The sequence below is a fragment of the Cynoglossus semilaevis genome, chromosome 7 (assembly GCF_000523025.1).
Source record: "Cynoglossus semilaevis isolate Cse_v1.0 chromosome 7, Cse_v1.0, whole genome shotgun sequence".
Lineage (NCBI taxonomy): Eukaryota > Metazoa > Chordata > Actinopteri > Pleuronectiformes > Cynoglossidae > Cynoglossus > Cynoglossus semilaevis.
Window position 1 is genome coordinate 530720 of NC_024313.1, and position 6427 is coordinate 537146.

A 6427-nucleotide genomic window follows, 5' to 3' on the forward strand; every position below is an offset into this window, starting at 1 on the left:
ACTATGCTGTTACCTTACGGGGTTCAGAGAATGCGCGATACGTCGGTATTACTTAGTGTCTTCGGTGATGCATCAGAAAGGAAGTGACTGTGATTTTCATCTCTAGAGGCATCGGGATCACTGTGCCAAGGAGCAAAGTGATAATTCACTTCTGATGCAATTTTAGCACATACTGCATTACCAGGCTGGAAAGATTGCTATGTCTGTCTTTGGGTCCAACGCACCCAGACAATTACAGAAGTAAGCCATGCATATCAGTCATGTTCTGGGTGGAAATAAAGCCAGCCATTACTTTTTAACCTAATAGCACTACACTGTATAATCTTGTTTGAAAAATAAGACACTGTGGCAGATTTGTTGCTCATCACCCCTGACTGGCAACAAGCTGGTGTCACATTTTATTTCAAACTATTCTTATTCACTTTTTTGCTTTGTAGGTACGAACAATCTGTATGTTGGTAATAATCAGATGTGACTAACTATCTGGTTTTCATTATCAAAGAAAAAAACAATCGTGACAAACAGAAAAAATTGAGTCACTCACCCCTAGATTACCCAACGCTCTGTTATACAGTATATATACTATATAAATACTACTGTATAACTAAGCAACCAATGTCACAAATTAGGGATGTTACGATACTTTTTGCCGCTTTCCGTTCTGCCGATATTGTCCAAGCACTTACATTCTGATTCCGATATCAACCGATACCGATGCAGCCGCAGTGTCACAATGATAATAATTCACTTTCACCTGAAAACTATTTTTAGGTCACATCGTCTTGGCGAAACCCAAGCATTGCGCTATGTGGTTTTCTTTATCAAAGAAAAAAACAATAACGCTTTTTACCGATATTACGTAATTAAGCTAATATCGGCTTGGCCGATATTATCGGATATCTCTAATTATAATCTATATTGTCCATCTTGGCTGTGGCCTTCCATAGCACTTTTTAGAAATTTAATTTACAAATCATGTTGAAGGTCAAATTGCAATGTGAAAGTAGCGTGCATCTCTATGTGGCGAGAACAAGAACTACAGTGCGTTAAATGTTGTGAGCTGTTGTGACCCTGTTTCAGCCCTCATGACTTGAGAACCACTGCCTACAAAAAAGTAAGGACACCAATAACAATTAAAAGTGTGTATTTTGTTCAAAATTTTGAAATACAAGTCCCGGGCTTACCTCAAAATTCTGTTCCTACGGTGTGGCGTAACTCGATTTTCGCCACGAGTTAGAACTCACACACTGCACATTAGTATCTATGTCACTCACCTATGCTAACACAGTGGTAACATCATAATCAGAAAAGTCAACTCGCTAACTCGTTCCCATGCAAAGTTTGTTTTACGATCGTACGTTGAAACAACAGAACAAGATATAATAAATTCATGGGAGATGGCGACGTAACTGCGAAATGTCATCGGTTGTACTTGAGGCTCTCCAACTTAAATGAGAGGAGGGCCACTGCAGCCACTGTCATTTCATTGTGGGACCACATCGTAGTCCAATATAGAAAAACATTTTTTAGAACAATATGTTTTTGTTAAATATAAATACTGCTAGTACAAATCTACAAAGCTTTTTGATAATATTGGGGAAAAAAATGCAGTAAATTATTATTGACATCTGTCATCATAGGCCAGATGTGAGAATTCTGTGGCTCACAAATGGGCCCCGGTTTGAGACCACTGGTTTGGTATTTACCAATTAGCATTCAGTATATGGCATCTTATTCACAGATCTATATATATATATACCTGTGATTAACAAGCAAGCCAGCAGGTAATATTATGGTATGGCGAGCTAAATCCCTGTTTACTTGGACGACTAGAAAACTATTTAAGTAAAACAGATCAGACCTCCACTGTGGTTACAGCGGTTCCTTCTGATCTCTTCTGGGGGGCAGAGGCTCTCCATGGACAGAACTAGGCCGTTCTTTAAACTCAAAGAACAGAAGGTGTACCCTCCAGGTTCAAAGACCCCAGAGCAGTCAATAAGAGTCTCACCACAGCCTAATGAGGATTAATAGCTTACGCTGTGGAAGAATATGTTAAAAAAATACCAAGTCCTGTGGGATATGGACTAAAAATGACAAGCTCAAAGCCTCCCCGGTCTTCATGAATCACACAGGGAAATCTCAAAGATTTGCCCGCTGAGGAAGTGCGCCAACAGAGACACAAGTGAGAGCGCAGAGAAAAAAAAAAATAACCCAAACATGACGAGGCCCACAAACGGGTTATCGGTTCATATGAAATGTGTGACATGTTGTAATGAAAATGAAAATAATGATAGAAAAATGTTCTCTGCTTGTATTTTTGTAAAAATTTTAAGATAAATTACAATAAATTAAATATTGATGAAGCAATGAAATATTACACAGTATTAACAGAAAATAACTTAATTTACATAAATTTAAAAAAGCTCTGTCGCTGTCTATAATTTGTAGTTCCGATTTTTTCTTTTCCAAAAAATAATGATTTCATGCTGAGACATTATTTGAGAAACTATCCGATAGAATATCAGTGTTATGACTCTTCTTGTTTTTTTAGTTCTAAAATATTTTTTTCCAGTTTCATTTTACAGTCTGGAATCCTGAATATATAAATATATATGTACATATGTGTGTAATACATGTACATACATATGTTATTGTATATATACTGTATATATATACATATACACATACATACATACATATATACATGCATACATACATAAATATATACATGCATACATACATACATGCATATATGTACATATATATATATAATTTTTATTCCAAATATCTGGTTGTATTTGGTAACAATCTGGACACACAATAAGTATCTCTGAATCAAGGACAGGCCATGAAATATATCAAAAATATATCACAAAATATATCATGATCTTTATCTTCTAACTAGCTAAGGTAAACTAATGTATTAGGCGAACGCTATTTGTAGCATCATGCATCCACAGGGCAGAACAATCTGGCTGTGATGGAGCCTGTAAATAAACACACCGACTACAATTTGTTTGCATCTGTGTGATTGGGTCACGACTGGCGATCTAGCTCTGGTCGTGCCTATTTGTACAGCTGGGTAACTACCCTGGACACCCGGCCCTGTGTCGTGGTCAGCCAATGTTGCGACCTGCTGCACTCCAAAGACCGCACTCCCCTCTCCACTGAAGCTCTCTGTGCTGCCAGTTCAGGCAGCGATCCAAGAGATGTTGTTGTGAGGTGTGTGTTTAGAGCAAAGCCTCCAAAACAGACACAATAAGTGTAGGTGTAAAACAACAAAAACGGCAGAACAGAAAATGTGAAAGTTCTGTTTTTATACCTCTTCGTTTTAAGTATTACAACAGCTGCCCAGGGTGTTTATTATTTCCAATATATATTTTTTTTAGTTTTCATCTGAGCCCGTGGTGGTGTATTGTTTTGTTATGTGGCGAAGTTTATTTTACAGCCGACTCTGTGATCCTGGGGAACCGGAGAAGCGATTGTTTAATCAGACACTGCCTAATCTCCAGGCTTCTGTAGCTTTCGGAAATTTAAAGTGCAGCGTCACTTTACTATTAGCTATTTCTGGCTGAAATATATATATATACATATATACCTCTAACTCATTCAAATACACATCTGGGCACGGTGTGTAACAAGGGTCAGTGTCCTGTTGTGAACTTTTGCAATTGCTGAGAGCTGAAACGCTGTGTAAGAATTAGCATGTTTTAATTAGCCTACTATAAATTCTACGCACAATTATTTTCGACCGTTTTTCAACATTATGTAAATGACCTTACATGTACTTAATTGCATACTTTGATAATTAGTTTAGGTAAATATATGAAATGAAAAATAAAAATGTCAAAGCTACAACACCCTGACTACCGTATTTTGGGTAAATATATGAAACGAAAAATAAAAATGTCAAAGTTACAACACCGTGACTACCGTATTTTCCGGACTATAGGTCGCACCTTTTATTATCCATTGGTTGGGTTTGCGACTTATATATAACTTCTAATACATAATATAATATAATATATATAATATTTAATTTCACATGTTTGTTATTGTCACACTGCCAGCCACTAGAGGGCACTCTAGCTGGCTGGTGCGAGTTTTACTACGGAGAGACTTGTATCTGGGGGTTTTTCTTCTTCATTATGCAATTTTTTGGCTGGTGCGACTTATAGTCTGGAAAATACGGTACAGTGTTCCCTCTCTACATCGCAGTTCTTCTTTCACTCCCGTAGTACATCTTGCTAAATATAGCAAACAATAAACTAAAAGACATAAAATAATTACACATATGAAGGTTTTGGCTTTAAAAATGTGGAATCTCATTTGGAAATGGATATAAGCACATTTGCGAACGATCGCCAGTAGCTTTGTTTACCTGGACGAGATCGTACACAGTATACTATTGGCTAATACAATGCGTACTCGGTGTACCATTGGCTAATTGAGCATGCTCTTCTGTTCCTCGCGCTGATTGGCTCATGCATCGTAGCATCTCCCCTTGTCTGTCGACCACTCTCTCGTTGACTTGGCTCTGCGTCGCCATTATACAACTCCACTGTGGATATAATTGCATCTCTAGGTGGGTCTTGGAACGTAACGCGATTTTTCCCATCTCTAGGTGGGAACGTAACTTCTGCGATAGGCGAGGGATCACTGTACATAATTTATTAAAATTTTGGAAAGGAAACAGAAAGCGTTCTTTTTGTTCTTGAAAATTCTACATAAATCTGATTTCATGTGGCAGAGTTGTAGTAGTAAGACTCTGGTCTGCAATCTGCAGACTTGTGTCCCATTTATTTGATTTTCATTTGATTTCTAGCATTTCCGAATAACCCGTCATTCTGACAATGAGCACAACAAACGCACTTGCCTCTCAGTCCAGTCCGGCTCAAGCTGCGTTTCACATCCACACAAACTCAATTTCAGTAATTACAAGTGTCTCGGGGTGTTCGAAAAGGAAATTTAATTAGAAAAGCTGCAAAACACGCTGACAGGGACGAAGAAGGGGGGGGTTAAATTGCCCTAAATGTCTCTAAACCTACTGGGACTGTGCACAGCAGCACTTAATTGAGATTTCTTGTGGTCACTTCTGACAACCATCAGTTTCCAGGAACTAACTAGCAACCTGTGGGTGTCACAGGGACAAACTTTCACCAGGGTGTTTGAAATCCTCCAACCGTTTTGATGTTTCAATAATGAGTACAACATGTGACACGTGCTAATCTGACACTGCCCACTAGGAAAGATAATAAATAAAACAGTAGGTCCATAATAGGCGACCCGCAGTCTAGTTCTGGCTCTTGGCCAATAATATCTGGCCTGCCAGATTGCAGAGGCTTCAACTTCAGGTCGAACACCAGGCTCGCGACGGACGAGCCTCTTCGTGGGCTTGTCGTGTCTCCTGACATACCATCGCATCAAATCACGGGGCCAGCCTATGTTAGGCTGCTAATTAATGTACAAATACCCTAAGAAGCCAAATGACTCGAACTAGCAGCGGTCGGGTCCCATCGCATTTGCGGTACTGCGGAAGTGCCACTTGAAACACACTTGAAAAGATACGGTTAGCATACATAACAAAATATTTCTTCTGTAAAATTTGTAGCTAAAACCATGTTTATGTTCTGTTGTGCTCGGTGTGGCTGATAATAAAGACCCCAACTTCCCTGTTTCTGTTTACCTCTGCTGCGAACAAGCACAAAGTGAAGCGAGTTAGCCCCGGAGCTAATATTAGCTTCGGCCCTGGAGCAGATCACTAAGTCTCCCCTGTGCATTCCAACTACGGTCGGGATGCCGAAGCAGGAAAGAGCTAACGTGTAACCAGCTGAGTTAAAGACACTGTTTGAGAAAAAAGCATTTATTTAATTAAAACTGAAAAAAAAAATCTTTCTGTGTAAATATTCCATGTTACAATGTGGACACCTGCGAGTTATAGAGAAGTGTGGCCTATATATGTACGATTATTTTTTTCTTTTTTAATTTGGTGGGTGCTGCTTATATTAAAAGTATGGTACATAAATATATAAATAAATATATGTAAATCAATATATTTATCAATATATATACATGCACAATGTATATACAGTGTGCGCTAATAGCACTACATACATACACACACGTACACAATTTATTATTCATACATTCTACCATTGAAGCAATTCCGCGTGTGATTTTAAATCATGCTAGCGTAAGCAAATCCAGTGAGTGTACGTGCTGACGTGCAGTTCATCTACATCATGAGTAAGCCGGGTTCCTATTTCATGATCAGCATGAAACGATCAGCAGGGCAGCTGCTGCAAATGTCATCAAAATGACCCCTGGAATCACAAGGTTTGCTGTGACAAGAGTCAGTGACATCAAGACATGTTTTGAGCTATTTATGCCATTGTCACTAAAAAGAGTCATCATTGCTATGACAAAC